At 37.3% G+C, this 18,526-nt stretch overlaps 1 protein-coding gene across 7 annotated transcripts in view; it reads right to left on the bottom strand.

The window, feature by feature from the left end:
* LOC147845540 (uncharacterized) overlaps positions 1–18,526 on the bottom strand; it is an 86,423-nt gene that overhangs the window by 30,912 nt on the left and 36,985 nt on the right. The window lies entirely within an intron of this gene.

The raw sequence follows: 18,526 nt of genomic DNA, 5'->3' as shown, positions 1-18,526 counted from the left end.
TCGCGGCCCGCGGGCCATTTGCGGCCCTCAGTGCAATATTTTGTGGCCTGCGCCGACCGCTGTACTCTGACAGAATCAGCGGAGCGGGGAGAGAGAGCGCTCCCCGCTCCGCTGATTCTATCCGTACACAGCGCGCTTGTCACTCAATGCGCGTTGTCGTGCGCGTTCTGATCAGCTGTGTTGTCGCGCGCGTACTCAAGAGCGGTGTTATCGCGCGCCTACTGAAGGGCGGGACCGAGGGTGTGTTGCGTCGCAGGGGCACTTTTGATCATTTTGGAACGGGCACTTTCTATGCAAGACTAAAAAAGGGCATGTGCTCTGCACAGGTTGAGCCCTATGTGTGCACGTGCCTGCCCTGCATCTTATATATATTGATATTATAGGTAGATACAGACTGGTACAGACTGATGTGACTGGAGTGGGGTGGGGGTGTTTTATTTATACATATATATACGCCTTTTTTTTTAGGTGAGGGAATGGAAGTTTTGAGTGAGTTCCCCCACTTTTTTCCCTAGGACTTCAATAAGTCAAAGTACAGGTCTAGACTTAATGATGATCATCTTCAAGCCATACTGAGGGTCTCAACTGCTTCCCCTCTAAAGCCAAATGTGGTTCAGATTTGTGAGAAGAAGCGCTGTCAAGTCTCTGGCAGCAAGAAGTAGGCAAAAGATGCCATGTTCAGAAGAACTGTTCATAATCTTCACTCAATGTTCAGGACACTTAATGTTCAGAAGAAATAATTAAAACTGTTAATAATGACATTTGAGGACTTTTTTTTGTGAAATCCCTTATGCGGCCCAGCCTCACCCAGACTTTGCCTCCTGCGGCCCCCAGGTAAATTGAGTTTGAGACCCCTGCTATAGTGTTTTATGTGATTTAGCATTGCAAATAAGATATTTAGTCGCTAAAGGAAATAAAAAAAAAGTTTAAAGAGGAAAAAATAGATAATTGAGCAAAATTACAAAAAAAAAATGTTGAATAAATTTATCATTATGATGCTACTCTGTTTTAGGTCATCTTAAGGATGTTGCTATACACTTTGTTCCTAAAAGAAATACAAAAAAATTGTTTATTTTTAAATTAACATCGGATTACTAGCCAGCTAGCATAAACAACCTTTAGTCGTGATAGCATTTAGTGGTAACACCACAATGCTAGGTTGCTGCAAGGTGGTTTCTAAAGCATGCTGAGTGGACAGCAAAAAGACGTTTCGTGCCATTTAGCATGTTTCTGAATAGCCTAGCTCTCATCCGTTTAGTTTATGGAGTTTCTCAAAGGTTGGACATGTCTGAGAGGTAAAATCAAGAGTACAGAAAAACACAGCTCTCCGTCACGAACTCAATGTTCCTCTGATGCTCCAGCGTAATAAATTGAGTCAAGAGACTGTCCTTAAATTTAACCTGTCTCCCACAAAAACCATATTTACAGGCCGAGAGACTCTTGAGTAATGCTGGAGAATTTACATGTTTGATCTACAGCTTTGGCTCCAGGAAAGAAGATGCATCACTTCAGTCTGTCAGTCGGGAATTCAGGAAAAACTGCTCTTTCACTGGGGTTAGTTTCTTATATTTTGGTAGATGATCAAGTCATTTGACTGACACTAAGGGACAGTAAATTATTATTATATTTCTTCATCTTTCTCAAGATGTTTTTATGAATCATGCTTTTTTTGTGTCTTTTTTAGTCTGTAATAGCCTTTTGAATAGCTGCTGTTACAAATGCCAGATTTGCAGTGCGCAAAAAATTGCAAAGTTTTGCTCCTCAAATATGAAGAAAAACTTAAAAAATTATGACAAATGGTCAGCTAAGCCTTTTGCCATACCAGATTGCAAACAACTTAAAATATCTCTTTTAGATTCCATTTATGTGCCACAAGTAAACTCTTGGATGTCTTTTAAACAAATATATTCATCTTTAAAATTCATTCATTTGCTTTTCGGCTTAGTCCCTTTATTAATCTGGGGTCGCCAAACAGAATGAACCGCCAACTTATCCAGCACATATTTAGGCAGTGGATGCCCCTCCAGCTGCAACCCATCTCTGGGAAACATCTATACACACTCCTTCACTACGAACAATTTAGCCTACCCAATTCACCTGTAGCAAATGTCTTTGGACTGTTGGGGAAACCGGAGCAGCCGTAGGAAACCCACGTAAACGCAGGGAGAACATGCAAACTCCACACAGAAACGCCAACTGACCCAGCCGAGGCGCGAACCAGTAACCTTTTTGCTGTGAGGCAACAGCGATACCGACTGCGCCACTGTGCCGCCTTTATCTTTAACATAACTCTATTAATACGCATTGTCGTCAATGTAAACATTCATTCATTCATTTTCTTTTTGGCTTAGTCCCTTTATTAATCTGGGGTCACCACAGTGGAATGAACCGCCAACTTATCCAGCATATATTTTTAGCCTAATTTAGCCTACCCAATTCACCTGTACTGCATGTCTTTAGACTTGTGGGAGAAACTGGAGCACCCGGAGGGAACCCACGCAAACATGGAGAGAACATGCAAACTCCACACAGAAATGCCAACTGACCCAGCCGAGGTTCGAACCAGTGACCTTCTTGCTATGAGGTGACAGCTACTGCGTCACTGCGTCGCCCCAACGTAAACAATTTTTTTTAAATATCCAAACAAACTTTTTTTTTTTACTGATAATTAGGGATGTAACGGTATTGAAAATACCATCATACCGCAATATTAATTTTTTTCGATATTACCGTAGTCGCATGACTCGGTAAAACTATAGGTCTTCTGAGAAAATTTGCTCAGGCGAATGAAGCGAACAGGAGGTAGCGAAAACTACAATTCCCATCAGCCCTTGCTTGACCATCATCCCTTGCGGTCTGTTGTCGCTACAGATCCAGTAATGCGGAAATGGAGTGTGCTGCTAGAAGCGGGGATGAAAAAGAGCTGGAAAACTCTAAAGCGGGTGTTGTCGCCGCGCGCGTACTGAATAGCGGTGTTGTCGCGCGAGTTCTTATCAGCTGTGTTGTCGCACGAGTGCTGAATAGCGGTGTTGTCGCGCGAGTTCTTATCAGCTGTGTTGTCGCGCGCGTGCTGAATAGCGGTGTTGTCGCGCGAGTTCTTATCAGCTGTGTTGTTGCGCGCGTACTGAATAGCGGTGTTGTCGCGCGAGTTCTTATCAGCTGTGTTGTCGCGCGCGTACTGAATAGCGGTGTTGTCGCGCGAGTTCTTATCAGCTGTGTTGTCGCGCGCGTACTGAATAGCGGTGTTGTCGCGCGAGTTCTTATCAGCTGTGTTGTCGCGCGCGTACTGAATAGCGGTGTTGTCGCGCGAGTTCTTATCAGCTGTGTTGTCGCGCGCGTACTGAATAGCGGTGTTGTCGCGCGAGTTCTTATCAGCTGTGTTGTCGCGCGCGTACTGAATAGCGGTGTTGTCGCGCGAGTTCTTATCAGCTGTGTTGTCGCGCGCGTACTGAATAGCGGTGTTGTCGCGCGAGTTCTTATCAGCTGTGTTGTCGCGCGCGTGCTGAATAGCGGTGTTGTCGCGCGAGTTCTTATCAGCTGTGTTGTTGCGCGCGTACTGAATAGCGGTGTTGTCGCGCGAGTTCTTATCAGCTGTGTTGTCGCGCGCGTACTGAATAGCGGTGTTGTCGCGCGAGTTCTTATCAGCTGTGTTGTCGCGCGCGTACTGAATAGCGGTGTTGTCGCGCGAGTTCTTATCAGCTGTGTTGTCGCGCGCGTACTGAATAGCGGTGTTGTCGCGCGAGTTCTTATCAGCTGTGTTGTCGCGCGCGTACTGAATAGCAGTGTTGTCAGCACACTGTTCAGATTGATGCAGACATGAGACCTCTATCTCACTCATGGTTTGTCCTCTCAAGTGGGGGAAACACAATGCACAACGTTACCCACTGCTGTCAACCTGGGCCAAGTCATATCTCTCTTGTCCCAGAAACCTCAGTCCCAAATGAGAGGGTTTTTTTCTGTTGCAGGGGACATTGTAAATATCCAGAGATACCAGCTTTTACCAGATTATATTTATATGATAATTTTCCTTTAAACCCATCTCTATCTAAGTCAGTGAGTGATTAAATGTTGAAAGTGATGAGTTTTCAACAATACTAAATTGAAACTTAATTTTTTTACATGGTTTAATAATTTTTTGTTATTAAAATTGAAGTTCCTGTTTCAAAGCTTACAGATAGATGACTAATTTGTATGTCATTGACACTTTTGGCACTTTTTTGGAGTATTTTCATAAGTTTTGTTTTTTCCTGTAAATGATTCAATAAATACCGTACCGTGACATTCATACCGAGGTATTACCGTACCGTGAAATTCTGATACCGTTACATCCCTACTGATAATATAAGAATGCAGCACACTGAACTCACGGAAATCCTGAATATTTAAACCAATCAGAGAATGACCAAAAGAGCCACAAGTCACAGGTCCATGGCTGAGACTAATTTAGAGCCTAACAGAAATACAAAAAAGCAATTTCAGGGTACAAAATTAGCACCAAGATGATTTGATCATAAATGTGTTGCCAGGTGATTGATTTAGCATAGCAAAAAGACATTTAGCACCTAACAGAAATATTAGTATTTTTGCTGGTACAAAATTAGCACCACAATCTGTTTCAGATTGTTAGATGATTGATTTAGCAGAGCAAATTTACATTTAGTGCCAAACAAATATACAAAAAAGTACTTTAGCTGGTACAAAATTAGCACCATGATGCTAGTCAGTTTCAGCTCATCATCAGTGTGTTGCTGATTTAGCATCATAAAAATACATTTAATAACATAAATGCAAAAATAGTGTGTTTGTTTTTTAAAACAACCTGAGCACTAGAATGCTTCCCTGCTGAGTAAGAGCCTAAGCCGGATGGCTGGTTTTAGAGGGGTTTTGGCCATTCCAGGCTGGTTTCCAGCCATTTCAAGCTTGATCTTATCTGGTCAGGTTGGGAGAAGACCAGCTAAAACCAGCTTGACCAGCCTGGTTTTGGCGGGTCATCTCCCAGCCTGACCAAATAAGACCAAGCTGGAAATGGCCAAAAACCCTCTAAAGCCAGGCTGGTTGACCAGCTAAGACCCGGTTACGGCTGTTTTTTTCATCAGGGTAGTTTATGTGAATTTTTATTAAGGTGTTGCTAGGCGGTTGCTAAAGTTTATTGTGTGATTTAGCATAGCAAAACGACATTTAGTACCTGCAGAAATACAAAAACAATGAAAAAATGGGAAAAAATGTTCACCACCATGATGCTGTCAAGTAGAGTTTTGAGTGATTATGAAGCTATTACTAATGCTAGGTGGTTGGGAAGCTGTTCTGAGTGAATTAGCATGAGAAGCGCTAAGCTACTAACCTAATCTGCACATCTTTTGCCTAAAATAGAGCTGTTCAGGTTTTAGTTCAGAAACCTGGAAGAGAATTATCCATTTTAAGCCAAAGGATTCTTCAGGAATTTTCTTTTTTTTGTAAGGGAATATGTTTGATATGGAATATAAAATGAGGTATGTCTTTCCTTAGCAATCTTTTCAAGGGGATAAAACGTGCTGTGTTTCTGTAGCAGGTTTTAAAACTCCGCACAGTGTTGTAGAACAAGCTCTCCACTTGTTTTACTTACAGTACACTGAAAAAATAAAAGCCCACAGGAAATTCCCAAGGGAGTCCATGGCAAATTGGCCTTCCTGGTTTGCCTAGAAAGTGACGTCAAGGCTGCACCGTGCCAATACAGGATCTAAATGTTACCGGCTGATCTTATTTTGGCTGAATTAAACGTACTCGCAGACCTAAAACAGTATGTTCAGCGCTCAGAGTTCATCACTCTGCATGCTCACAGTCCTGTAGACATAAGGGATAGTTCACCTAAATGAAAATCTTGTCATCATTTACTCTCCTTTCATTTGCTTAAGTGAGGTTTATTCATAAACTAATTTCGAGAGGATCACATGCTTATGATTTATCACGGCCGGTCTCGCATATGCTAATCACTATCTTCCAATCATATGAGCCCTAAGCTACTATAAATAGCCACAGTTTTCAGCTCACTTTATCTTCGTTTGGAAGAAACCCCCCTCCTCCCCTATTCTCCTTTACCTCGGATTGGGCGGCACGGCGGCCCAGTGGTTAGCACTGCAAGAACACTGCCGGCCCTGGTTCCACAGGACCGGTGGGTGTTTCTGTGAGGAGTTTGTATGTTCTCCCTGTGTCCGCGTGGGTTTTCCCCGGGTTCTCCGGTTTCCTCCCACCATCCAAAGACATTCAACATACATAACAATCAAGCTTTGTCTAATCCTTTGTGTTCCCTTAGCTACCTCAGCAGGGGAGTTCTGAGATCCACCGAGCTCAGGCTCCCCTCTTGCTCTGCCAACGGGAGGAAGCCCCGGGCTCGAGGAGCCCTTGAGCTCGGGGCTCTCTCCCGGGACAGCATGCCAAACAAGCTTTTATAAATCATCAGCTAAGTGTGAACTCTTGAAAACCTATTTGTTTTGTTCTGGTGTCGAACACAAAATAAGATATTTTGAAAAATGCAGGTAGCACTGTTCTATTGACTTCCATAGAAACGTTTACTACTAAAGTCAGTGGGTCCCAGAAACCAGCATTTTTCACAATATCTTCTTTGTGCTCGACAGAAAAATAAACCCCTAATGTAAACCTAAATGCTTAAAACCACATGAGGAAGAGTAAATGATGAGGTAATTTTCATTTTTTGAGTGGACTATCCCTTAATATTACACTGCCTGACAAGTGCGAAAATAAAAAACATATATACATTTTTTTTGTAGAAAAATACATATTTTAAATGCTTACAGGAAGAAAAACTAAAAGGGTCAAAAGGGAGGCAATTGTGTATTAAAAATCAGTTTAACTTTAAATTGCCACAGAGACATTTTACTGGGGAAAAAAATGAACAAAAATAATTTTTACAGGGTAAACAAATGTTAATAAAATAGATTAAAATCTTAACTAGAAAGAATTTAAAAATTATTCAAATAAAATTAAAAAGACACCGAAATACTTCCTGAAAAGAATATTTACAAAGGAAAACAAGAAATTTTTATAGACAATATATGAGACAAAATACTGATTTAAAATAACATTTTTAAAAGAACTTTGAACTCAATATAAAAAATCTGAAAAATGATTAAAAAAAAAATAACCTTTGTACAACAACAAAAAAGACAAAAAGAAAAATTTAGGAAGTAGGAACTATATATATATATATATATATATATATATATATATATATATATATATATTCTATACAGAAAATGTAATATTCGTTAATTTTCCTTTGGCTTAGTCCCTTATTCACCAGGAGTCACAACAGCGGAATGAACCGTCAACTATTTTGACATGTTTAATGCAGAGGATGCCCTTCCAGCTGCAACCCAGTGCTGGGAAACACCCATACACATTCACACACCCATACACACTCATTAACACACACAAACACACACACACACACACACACACACACACACGATAATATAAATAACCAAATAGAAAGTGATTTGTACAATGTAAAACTTTTGTGGAAAGACAACAGAAATCTGTCTACATTGTGAAAAACACAGAAGCAGGCAGAGGCTGTAATGGAGAAGATTGTAGATTAATCCTGTCTGTGACTCCGCGACCTCTGCATAAACACTTAAAACTAGTGTTTAGAAGAAGCCCTGAAACCCTAATCAAGCCTTTGGGCCTGTGTTTAAAGTCGGCGCATTAGCTGTGATTATATATAAGCCTTGTGTTAATATTCATAATCTCCAGCATCTCAAGACCTGCTTAAACACAAGAAGAGATTATATTAAACTGAGAACATCCAATCAAAATATAAAACAAACACTAAACTCATTGGACAGACATGCACTAAAATCCTTTCCGGAGAAGATCTGGATCTCAGAAAGGGCATTAAACTGTCTTTCAAAGCCCAGTTAATCATAATAAAAGATTTCAGGACTTAAACAATCCGTCAGGACTGAACCCATGTCTGCTGATTTAAAGCTACAATCAGAACACAGTTTTTTTTTTCTGTCAATCTGAAATAATGGCTGAAATCATTACAGCAAGGTGAAGATTACAGTAAGTATGATTCATGTCAGGTTGTTTTGGTCTACACTGTCCTTTAGTGTGCAGCCTGAGTTTCATCTGATGGCTATGTATGTGCCTGCCTGTTGTATTATCATTCATTCGTTTTCCTTCGGCTTAGTCCCTTATTTATTAGGGGTCTCCACAGTGGAATGAACCGCCAACTACTCCAGCATATGTTTTATATAGTGGATGCCCTTCCAGCTGCAACCCAATACTGGGAAACACTTATACACTCTCGCATTCAGACACAAACTCATAACCTACGGACAATTTAGTTTATTGAATTCACCTATAGCGCATGCCGTTGGACTGTGGGGGGAAACTGGAGCCATGCCAGTACGTGGAAAACATGCAAACTCCTCACAGAACTGCCAACTGGCCCAGCCGGGACTCGAACTAGTGACCTTCTTGCGTCTATTCCAGCATTCCTCATCTTGTTTTGTGTTTAATAGAAGAAAGAAACACATAAAATTTAACGAGGAAGTAAATGATAAGGAAATTTAGATTTTTGGGTGAACTATGCCATTAATGAAGAGGATAAAGCTGTAAAATGAGTTTGGGTAGCAGCCCGGGAGTGCCTTTCCCAAAAATCTATGTTAGTAGCCAACTATGGTCACACGTTTCGTTGATAACAAAACACTTGAACGATTCGGCGTTTCCCAAAATCACAGTTATAACAAACATTTGCAAACGTAATACACATTTGCATGGTTATAAAGCAGCTTCTTTTTTAGGACAAAATTATTTAAAGCTTTTTTTGTTGTTGATTTTTATTTGTTTAACAGAGAGATGTTTTTAAAATTTTTAGAAGACATTTTTAAACATAATAGTTTTAATGACTCATTTCTAATAACAAATTTATTTTACCTTTACTATGATGACTTTCCATATTCTGCGATTCACAAGTGTTTTCCGTTTATTTACAGTTGTGAATTGCATTATGGGATGTTGATCTCTGCTCTGTCGAATTTTGATGTTGATGTTGAAAATTCAACTCTACAGTTTAACAAAGTGACTTTTATTGACATATTAGTAATAATATAATGTATAAGAAACTATTTACAGCACCATCCCAGACAATATATCACTTTAAACTATTGAAAATGTTAATAAAAGTAACTTTTTCCAACTTTTCAAGGTTAAACGTTGTTGGAAGAAATATCAAGGTCTCATAATGCAATTCAAAAGCAGAAATAAATAGGGGGAAAAAAAACATGAATCACAAAATACAGAAAACTGCTAATATATGGTTGATGTATTTTACAGTGTAAAAATCCAGGGATTAATAAAGTGGCTTTAGTGGCTTAGGTGGATTAATAAAGGGACTAATAAAGCCGAAAAGAAAATGAATTTTTGCACATTTTCAAGGCCTGATGGAGGACAATGGAGGACTGGGAAAGATTGAAAAGTCACGGATTCCACTAACCTCCACCTGTTAATATCAGCGACGTATAAAAGCTTGAATCAGGAAATGAAAGTGCTTGCGCGCCTCCTGAATGTAACTTTTGCATTGCATTAAGAATACCACAATTCGGTGAATCGAATTATTCATTCATTTATTAATTTATTTTCTTGTCGGCTTAGTCCTTTTATTAATCAGGGGTTGCCACAGCGGAATGAACTGCCAACTTATCCAGCACATTTTTTTTTAACGCAGCGGATGCCCTTCCAGCCGCAACTCATCTCTGGGAAGCATCCACACACACATTCACACACACACTCACACACTACGGACAATTTAGCCTACCCAATTCACCTGTACATGTCTTTGGACTCTGTGGGGGAAACCGGAGCACCCAGGGGAAACCCACGCAAACGCAGGTAGAACATGCAAACTCCACATAGAAACGCCAACTGAGCCGAGGCTCGAACCAGCGACCCAGCGACCTTCTTGCTGTGAGGCGACAGCACTACCTACTGCGCCACTGCGTCGCCCCGAATTATTCATTTTTATCCAAAAAATTACTAAGATTTTGGACATAAAAAACCCTTCTCAAGACCTTTTTATTGAACAAGCATGGAATGATTAGTTATTCCAACACAAGATACTAGTCTTCAGATTAAAGTGTGATTTAAAGACTTAACATGTTAATCAAGCTAGCTAAGCACTTAATTGAAAAGACAGTGGTTTGTTATTTTAATAATAATAATATTTATAATAATAATAATTGGCTAATAATATTGACCTCAGCAGTTTTTATGTTTTAAGCATTTTTTTATTCCATTAAAACTACAATACATAACATTATTCAGGAAAAAAAAACTTTAAACTATGACAATATAAAAACACTTTAAAAAGTTTTTATAAAAAGCTTAATGTTTTTAGTTGATAGTTTTTATAGGTAAAAAAGAATTAACCATTAAAAATTCAGCAAAAACCTTCATGTGGAAATGACAATTCAAAAATTAATGATTATAATTAAATGAATTGATAACTATTTATAAAATTAGATGTAAAATTAATATTAATAAGATAAAACTTTAATGTACACTACCGGTCAAAAATTTAGGTTCAGTTTTTTTTATGTTTTTTTTTTTTTAAATAAATTTATTCTGTTCATTTATTAAATGTTAAAAAAGGTTAAATATGTATTAAATATTTTTTTATTACTTATTGTATGTAGTTTCAAATGACATTATTACTCCAGTTATTATTGCTTTTGTTACTATTACCATTAATAATAATAATAATAATAATAATAATAATAATAATAATAATAAATAAGAATATTAGAGTGGTTTTTAAAGGATCATGTGACTCTGAAGTATTAAAGTTGAATATTTATCTTTAAAATCACTGGATTAATTTATTAAATAAATTATAAACTACTTTTAAACAGTAATTTTACAGTGCAATAACATTTCACATTTGTACAATTTGTACTGTATTTTTGATTAAATAAATGCAGCGTTGGTGAGCAGGAGAAGCTTATTTTAAAACATTTAAAAATCCAATTGACCCCAGATGTTTGAAAAAAAAAACAAAAAAAAACATAGTAATGTAAACAAAAAGGCTAAAAAATGTGAAGTGCCATGCAGGAAATTTTGTGAAAGTCAATATACAGTTGTTAACTGCAGGTTAAGAAAACTTACAGTAAACCAGGTTACAGAGTTTACCAGCATTTTAAAAGGTTTTTACTGTTGAAATTATAGTTTATTTTGTTTACAGTAAAGATAACACGCTGTACAATGCATATATTTGATTTAACATCAATGATTCATTGACGTTTTATTTCAGTGTCGTTTGGTTTGGTAGATGTTTTTAAGTGTGGGTTTGTTTGAGGAGCCCTGAATGACGTAAAGAAACCTGCATAAAGCAAATGAACAGAAAATAAAGCAGGTGCTCAGTCCTTTGATGATTGTTATTTACACCAATAATGTGACTTTATTTTGATTTCAAACTTTTTAATCATTGAATACTTTTTTTAAATACTTTTTAATTAAAGGTTATCAGTCCACCACCTGTGTGACGTCACTAACAACAGATCAAAGCAGCATGCAGAGTTCAAACCACAGATCTCCAACAAGGTTCAGGACCAGCTAATTCATTTCTCCACCAATGCATTGTGTTGTGATAGTTTAACAAACACAATCAATTAATCAAATATATATAGTACAGCCAAATTTAAATGTTAGGTAAAAATATTAAATGCAAACAAAAAAAATAAAAAAGGAAAAAATCAAAGAGAAGCAAAAAATGAAAACATTTAATTGAAATTAAAGTTTATAATAAGTTTTTGCAATATTTAGCTTAAAATTGGATTGTATTATCTTTCTATCTCTAAATATGTTTGGTGACTAAAATATTATTTTAATACATTAAATAGATCTGTTTGGCCCCTAAATGTATTTCTGAGCTAATTAATATACACCAACCTGTGAGATCTCTTCACTCTAAGAATTGTCTCTACTTGACAGATCCACGTTCACGCTTAAAATGTTGAGGTGATAGCTTTTTTAGTGGCAGCTCCAAGACTCTGGAACGATCTTTCACTCTCCTTAAGTCCTTGAGTCTTTTCAGAGGTTACTGAAAACACACTTAGGTTGCTTTCACACCTGCCGTATTTAGTTTGGTTTAGTCGCAGTCGAGTTCGTTTTCCCTTTAGGTGCGGTTCGTTTGGGCAGGTGTGAATGCAGCAGTCGTACTCGAGTGCGCACCAAAAGCGGACCAAAAAAGCACACCGAGACCTATTTTCTTTAGCTTTTAATAATGTGATGTGTATTTTGGTTTTGTGTGTATTTGCATGTGTTTTATGTACAGCACTTTGGTACCCATTGTGGTTTGCTGAAAGTGCTCTAGAAATAAATTGAGTTGAGTTGTTTAATAAACCTGTTCTGTTTAAATGCACCAAAATACATTGCCTATATTCACTGAGAAATGGATAAAAACATTCATTTTCAAAATGGAGTGTACTCAATTATGCTGAGCACTGTAAATATACATACATACATGTATCAAGCTTCTTTTTTTGCAGAAATGTGACTAGTAGTTACAATTATTCATGCATAATTATATGCAACTACCCGACCTAACCCTCATTCTAACCTGAACAATATAATAGACTCTTGTACTTCTTGTACAAACTACTTATTTAAAATAAATAAAAATTAAACTCTTAAGTTGTTTTTACTTAATATTTTTTTATTTTACTAAAATGTTCAATCCACTAAAATCTGTAAAAACAATTAGGTTAATTTTAACTAATTTGTGTTGGGTTTTTTATATGTACATATCTGTACACTGTAAAATCCAATAAGTTAAAGTAACTCAAACCATTTGAGGAAACTGATTGCAACAAGCCATTTAAGCTCAAAAACTAATCCTAATGAGTAGTTTGAACTTAATCCATTTGAGTAAACGAAGCAATTTGAGCACAGTAAAAGCCAATAAATGATGAGAACTCAAACCAACTGAGTACTGTAAAACCCGATAACAACTCAACCCCCTTGAGGAAACCGATTGCTACAAACCATTTGAGTTAAAAAAAAACTAATCTATGAATACCGTGAAACTACTTCATTTAAGTAGAAGTAATGAGATATTTAAGTGATTAGGTCAGTCTTGATTAAACATTAATGATGAACACCGGCTGTTAACAAGCAGAATTACTGAAGAAAGACACAACTATAGCAGCCTTGGTCACATCATTAAAAGAAATAAAACAAGTTCAATCTCTTCAATCTCATTGAACAACTCCACGAGCACTTTCAACCACTTCACACAGCAATACTGAGTTTAAAACTCTTTTCAGATGAGTAGAATTAATTTCAGCAAATTTTGAGTTAACTACACTCATTTCATTTGATGAAGTTGACTGTTGGGTTTGACAGTGTAGTATGTGTTTGAACAGTTTGAACCACGTAGCATTTAGGTCACTGGCTTCCGGTTCAAACATGTTGTTTAATCAAGAACAGTAGTCTGGAGTGACTAATTCTACATTCGTTTTTTCATTAATGTTACTAATGCAGATTTTTGAGGACATGCAGAACAAACAGCCTGTTAGAGAGAGGAGAAGAGCTGCAGACTGATGGAGGATCACTGAGGAATGTCCTGCTGGACGAGAACGGAAAGTGTGAAAGTGTCTGTGACTCAACACTATCTGGACATGGAGATCATCAACAGGAGACACAGAGGGAAGAAATATGCAGTGCCTTGTAGAACCTTGCTTGCGTCACAATTCAGACTCAAATTGGAAGAGAGATCAAAAACCGTGAGATTGCCAGATTTCCTTCAGAGTTGTTAAGATTATATTTTGGACCAAAAATGTTTTATTCTGAAACATGTCAGAAATCTGGAAAAAAGAGAAAAGTCAGAATACAGAGATAGGTAAAAAAAAATTAGTAGAGAGTACATTTCTGTCTATAATGGATTATGGTGATCATCTTTATATGCACGCAGCCGCTACTCTACTAAGAAAACTAGATTCTGTTTATCATGCAGCAATACGCTTCGTCACAGGTGCAGACTCACGGACGCATCACTGTATTTTGTATGATTCCTTAGACTGGTTATCTTTATGTCAAGGGAGAAAATTACATCTGTACTTATTAATTTTTAAAGGCTCCTTTAGGTAAATTAGCATCCTATATCTCTAATTTATTAACATTTCACACCTACAAACCAACACACTAGATCTGGTTCATGTATTCGTCTAACAGTCCCAAGGGTACTAAAAGAACTTTTTTTTTGTTTACGCTCCCAGGGCTTGGAATGACCTGCAAAATCAGCTCAATCTTGACACACGTCCGAATCTGAGTACTTTTAAACATCTTTTATACAACAGCTTAAAGGACACCTGTAATTGCTTTTTATGAGCTGATGTTTTTATGAATGGTGATTTTGTTATTTTGTGTTATTGTTATTGTGATTTTTATATGAACCTTTATGTGCTGCCTGCCATCTTGACCAGGTCTCATTGGAAGAAGAGACAGTACCATCTCAATATGATCTCCTGGCTAAATAAAGGAAATAATAAAAATGCAACAATATAAAAAAAAGTGTCAGAATTCTAAAAAAATAAAAATGTAACATTCTGAAAATTAGTCTGAATTCTGAAACGTATAGGGCCCTACCATACACCCTGCACAATAAGGCGCAAGATGTGTTTGGTGTGACTTGTTGCTATTTTCAGACTAGCGCAACCTTATTTTTACACTTTGCACCACCTTGTTTAAATAGCAAATCCATTTGCGCCACTTTGTGGACTCATGGGTGTGCTGGTCTATAAAGGAGGTGTGTTTTGAGGAACTGAAATAAACTGCGCCATTGACCAACTAAAAGGTCTAAAGTCCACTATACCTCCTCCCTCTCAGGGGCTTTTTTTCAATTTATTCATGACCATCTGCATTTGTATAATGTTATTATTATTAGCAGTTTTAAATATTATATGCATATTTATATTACTTTTAATAAAAACAACTTTAGATTTGTCCATCTGTCGGGTTTTGGAGATGTATGCGTCACCATATGAGGCATAAGAATAGGACATGTGTTTGGATATATAAATAGCTGGATATAACTTTGAACACACTTCGCTATAATTGTTCATTTATTCATTTGCTGGAAATTAGAACTGAATATAGAAATAGTTTTGAAACAAATCTTTGTGCTTAAGAAACAGAATTAAATATGTAGTGTAGCGAGTCTGCTGATACCACGTCACCCTGGTCACAAATTCACCCCAGCTGGAAACTCATCAGCACCGGATCGCTCACAGCTGGACCTCATCAGCTAGGGAGAGATAAAAGCCAGCCCCACACAGGAGGAAACTGAGCTTCATTTCCACATGACTCCCTGCGCTAACGCTTGTCTCTCTCTGTCTCTCTCACAGTCGAATCCAGCTCGTGACCGATCCAACACCAGAACTCTCACCAGCCTTCACCATCTCCCCGGAGCACTTGAGCACGCACCCTTAAGAAGAGCACTCATTCACCCCTTTATCACTTGTAAATAAAGCACCATCCGGGGCATTGTTTGTAACATTATCCAACTGAGTTTGTGTTTTCCCTCTGCCTCGCTACAGTAGGCTTATAGACTTCCACCATTTTCTTATCCATGAAAGTAAAGAGTAAAAGGAAAGAGGCAGACTGCATCCTCGTGCTGCAGATGGTCTTTTCAACTGTTTTCTCGGTAGTGAAGCGTTCAGTTTTTCACAAAGTGTACCATGTACAAACCATAGACTGTAAAATATATGGACGTAGTATCCGTGACGTCACCCATAGGTTTCTGAAGAGCGCAAAAGAAGCCACATGTAGGCGCGACCAACCATCACCATTTTGTTTGCGCGTCATCGCACTCACGGCGGGATACCAAACAAGGGCAAAGAGGCGGAGAGTGAGCGGAGCTACAGACACCTGCTGGCATTTTGCTTGGACCTGGCTAAGACACACTTTACTTTGGGAAAACGCTTAATACTTTATCACCTGTGACTCGTGTGTGTTCTGACCACATGTGGTGGACTGTAAATTATATCAATAAAGTGTTTAGAATTTTAAAAACACTGTTGTAATACATTGAGCCACTAAACATTGTTCTTATGATGTTTTTCTACAGTAGGAAAACGCAAATTACTTCTAAACACTTCAGATATAGTCTGTGTTAGTAAATGCAAGACTATTGATGACATCTTGCATAACCCTGTATGATAACACTTCAGATGACTGTTAGAGCCTACAGCTAATCAATTCGTCAGATTCTAGAGTGCTTTACAGCTCTAAAGAACGTTATAAATGATCTTAATTTAAACAAATACATGTATAGAGATGGTATATAAGTATATAACTTTACTCACATGGTAAACAGAGGCCACGTGAATGGTTTGAGAGCACAATTATGTGCACACAGCATCCCCTATTATCTGATAATTGTAGGAAATAATCCCAAAAGGAAACTGACTGTGTAAAGCCACATAAAACAAAACAAAAATATGATGAATATGCTGAAATCAGCGGCTAATCTGCTAGAGTCAGCTGAGGTGAAGTGAGGGCGACAGAGAGACCAAGCTGTCAATCAAGTGGCCACGCCCTTAATGATGCAAACTTAATATAACCTAATATAAAGGAAAATGAAGAGTTATAAAAAAATTCACCCCCCTTACAGTTGTCATGAAGGGTAATATTAGCTTTATGAACCAAAATCGTTCTTTGTACCAGGCTGTAAACACCTTTTTTTCTGCAGTAAAGTTAGCCATTCTAACAGTGGGCTCAATTGAAATTTGCTCTATTTTGGAGCCAGGACTAGTGGATTTTCGATGAATTGCAGTTTAAGTTACTTCCGTATTGGTCCCCCGAGGGAGAGCGGGAGGTTGCTGTTTGGCACAAACTCTTAAAGGGAATGTGAGAAGAGACTCTAAATTAGTTTAATGCACGTTACGTTCAAAACACACCTAGAACTTATTAAGAGAATAAGCACTACCCTGATAGATCATGCGCCAAGGCGCAGAGCATATTTTTCTGTCTTTAAAAGAGCAAAAGTGGATTCAGACAAGCCCTTAATGCTTTTGCACTATGCACTTTAAACTTTTGCGTCTAGATCGTTAAAATAGAGCCAAAAATATACTTTAAAAAATACATGAGTCAGAATTCTGAACAGTAAAGTCAACAATAAAAAAAGTAAATTAAACAATGTAAAAAAAGTAATTCTGAATCAGAATTCTGAAAAGCAACATTCTGAACAAAGTTTCACAATTGTGAAAATTATAATGAACATTCTGAAAAAGTCAGAAATCTGGTATGAAAATGTTAATTGTAAAAGGCAAAATTATGTGATATTAAATTTAAAATTCCTAAAAAAAAAAAAAAACTGATTTATAAGTAGTAAATTTAACCTTCTGAATAGAAGTCAGAAATGTAAATTCAAAATCCTACATAAAGTTTAGAATTTTGAAAAGTAACACAGAATTCAGAAAAAAGAATGTATTCTGTTAATCATTGTGATGTTATTTGCACATTAAGAAAAGAAAGAACAAGATGAAAATTCAGGAGGTCTGTGAAAAAAGTCAGAATTCAGACTCAGAACTGCCAAATTTTTTTAAAAAGATAAATTAAAAGTAATATTATTTTTTAAAAATTTACTTTCAAATATAAGAAACATTTTTGTTATTTTCACATACTGTAACACACGTGAACTGTATTTTTGAACTGTAGTTTTTTTTATACACATCATCATTCAATTTCAAATCTTTATAATATAATAATCATTGGTTGGACTCGGGAACATATTTTACAGAACTACCAATAACACACTTATATATAAATATACACACACATCCCCAAATACCAGTTCTGACAGCCTCATAATTGAATCCATGTTTATTTCAAATAGTTTTAATGAGACAGTCAGCAGATACCGGAATATTCTTGAAGACACAAGAGACACTAGAGCCTCCTAATGCACGCCACGGATCTTTCCGTCATTGATTGTCCATCAGAGCCAGGAAGAAAGCTAGACTATAAATAAAAGATGCCACTTCGTGTTTGTCTGCCCCAGATGGCAATTAAAACAGGATGCTAAAAAGCAAAAGCAAAGGAAGGAAGGGTATTAGTGTGTAAGCCACCATCAGCAGGAGATGGTGGAAAAATCAAGAGAGAATGTCTGAAAGACGTGAGGAGGGGAGAATATAGGCAGAAGGTCAAACATTGGCTGACATGCCTTTCTCTTGAACTGAACTCAGAATAGAAACGGTTCATCATAAGCACAGAGACTTGACATTTACCCAAATGCCAGACTCTAGGGATATTGACAAACATGATGTTTTAACTAACCTATTGCCCAATTGATTTCCCATTAATTCTTCATGATAGCATTTGAACTGAATCATTTATTATTTTTGCAAAGAATGAAAATAAAGTTCACAATGCATGCACAATTAAATGTTAAACAATAAATAACAAACCAACTAACACACCACAAGTCAAACATGCAAACAAACCACCAAAACAAACCTACCAACCAGCA

The sequence above is a fragment of the Danio rerio genome, chromosome 3 (genome assembly GCF_052040795.2).
Source record: "Danio rerio strain M-AB ecotype USA chromosome 3, GRCz13ab, whole genome shotgun sequence".
NCBI classification, from domain to species: domain Eukaryota; kingdom Metazoa; phylum Chordata; class Actinopteri; order Cypriniformes; family Danionidae; genus Danio; species Danio rerio.
This window is presented reverse-complemented; position numbering and strand designations above follow the sequence as displayed.